The sequence below is a fragment of the Chrysochloris asiatica genome, unplaced genomic scaffold (assembly GCF_000296735.1).
Source record: "Chrysochloris asiatica unplaced genomic scaffold, ChrAsi1.0 scaffold00072, whole genome shotgun sequence".
Classification (NCBI taxonomy): Eukaryota; Metazoa; Chordata; class Mammalia; order Afrosoricida; family Chrysochloridae; genus Chrysochloris; species Chrysochloris asiatica.
The window spans coordinates 13,231,516-13,233,966 of record NW_006408590.1 but is presented as its reverse complement, the minus strand read 5'-3'; positions in this window follow the sequence as shown (position 1 = coordinate 13,233,966).

The following is a 2,451-nucleotide window of genomic DNA, read 5'->3' as shown; positions in this document are numbered from 1 at the left end:
ACTGGCTTACAAGGTTTCTCAAAAATTGTTTTGTTTTTGTTTTAATCCTCATCTAGTTGAATTCTGATTATCAAGCCATCAAGGCTAGGTCAGATGGGTACTATGTGCAAGTTTGTATGTTCTTGTGCATCTCCCCTCACTTCCTATTAGCTAGAGGCTTCACCTTCAGCTGTTGCCCCGTCTGTGGATATGTCCTTGTTCATGGGCTCACCCTGATCATTTCTTATCACAAATTGTTAGCCGTTAACTTCCATAATAAACCCAACTGTGAGTGTGGTGTCTGAGTTCTGTGTAATTATTTCAACAGAAGAATGGCCCCAATAGAGAAGTAGACAGTCTCATAAGGAGGGATGGTTTGCTGCATTTTTTGGTGCACTGACATTTGTAGAGAGTTTCCACTTGACTAATTATTTTCAAAATGGCCCTCAGAGGCACCTGAGAGGTTCTACCAACACTGAAAGACTTTGTATAATATTTATTATAATTATTAATATTTGAACTCTGATTTTGTTGGGAAAAAAATTTCATTCACTAAGTATAAAGTTTGAAAACTATAGGTGTATATATAATCATTTTACTCTCATAGTGATTCCCAAATTGCATCTGAGGAATATGGGGTTCAGAGAGATTAAAGGACTTGCCCAAAGCCACAGAGTAGACGTGAACTGAACTGTGCTTCAATCCTCACCAGGAACAGTGCTCCTTCCTCTATATTCTACCCTATTTGAGGACTGATGGTGAAATATGGAGTTTGGCAATTTCTTGGCAATGAAGCTTGTTTGGAGGAGAATGGGTCAGAGAATGGTTTGTAGAAAGTCCTTAAAACTTGGGTTGTTCCAAGAAACTCCCCCAAACATCTCTAATTCATTCCTCCCTGAGTTACACTCAAGAATTTCTGTTCTAAGAGGCACTTTGATGGGGCATGTTCACACAGCTTGCCCCAAATGTCTGCTATGCTATCCCTTTGGGAAATACTCAAAATATCACCCCGGTTAGTCAGCTGTTGCTACAATACTGGGGAGTACAGTGGCTCCATAGGGTAAACACTGAACTACAAAACACAAGTTTGGTGGTTTGAGCCCACCTTCCATGGAAGAAAGATGAAGCTTTGCTCTCACAAAGATTAAAGCCTTTTTAGCCCTATACAGGGTCACTATGAGTTGGAATCAACTTAACAGCATGTAACAACAACAAAGCAACTCCCAGAAGTTACCTTTCAGCTAAATAACAGATCAGTGCATAAAATATACGTCATGCACCAATACTGTGCTTTAACAACAACAGAAAAATCAAAGACATGCGACCTCACAGTTAATGTTTACTCTAAAGCAAAGATAAGAAGGTAAAGTGGGGAGGGAGACAGGGAAGCTAGATTAAAGGAAACAAAACAACCAGGATGAAAATAGTGAGAACACTGAATGTCTCTGGACAGTGTGCATGGTGGTGGTAGTGGTATGTCATGGAGTTGAGTCTGTACGGAATCCTGTATGGAATGTCTGAGGCTGTAAATCCTTACAGGCTATAAATCTTTACAGAGCAGAAACCCTCATCTTTCTACCACAGAGCAGCTGGTCAATTTGAAATGCTGACCTTGTGGTGAGCAACCCAACTAGTAACCCACTACATTACCAGGGCTCACTGAACATAGGAATTGTTAAATGGAAACTTATTGTGCTTTGTAAACTTTCACCAAAAGCAAAATAAATTTTTTTTTTTTAAAGCAGCATTTATTTTCTTGCTCACAGTCCTGGAGTTTAGCTAGGATAATTTTGCTGCAGTTCAGATTTGGATCTGTTCCACGTGAGTAATTCTGGGGCCCAGGAGAAGGAACAGTGACTACGTGGTGTGCTCTTCTTACAACACTCATAGGAGCATAAGAGCAAGCCAAACAGTGCAAGGATGCTTAAAGCTCTGCAAGAGTCATGGCCACTTACATTCCATTAGCTAAAGCAAGTCCATGGCCAAGTACAAACTATGCCCCAAGATGGAAGGCAGTGAGGAAATATTTGCTGAGTAAGTACTCCAATCTATCATACCAGTCAAAAATGTGCTTTCCATGAAGAGAAGTCAAACACATATACCCCAAGTTCTCAAAATCTAAAAATTGATATTGGGGCAATTCTATTTTGTCCTGTAAGTTGCAGACAAGAACCACCTCAAAGGGACTTTCATGAAGGAGTCAAGGGGAGTGTGAAATGGTAATCTCCCAGACTAGAGCTCCTCAAGATGGAAATTATCTAGGTAACATCATTGTTTGTTATTCTTCAGTTGGTTCCGACTCACAATGACTCTATGCACAACAGGACGAAACACTGCTCTATCCCGGGCCATCCTCACAACTGTTGTTACACTTCAGTCCATTGTTGCTGCCACTGTGTCAATCCACCTTGTTGGAGGTCTTCCTCTTTTTTGCTGGCCTTCCACTTTATCAAGCATTATGTACTTCTCCAG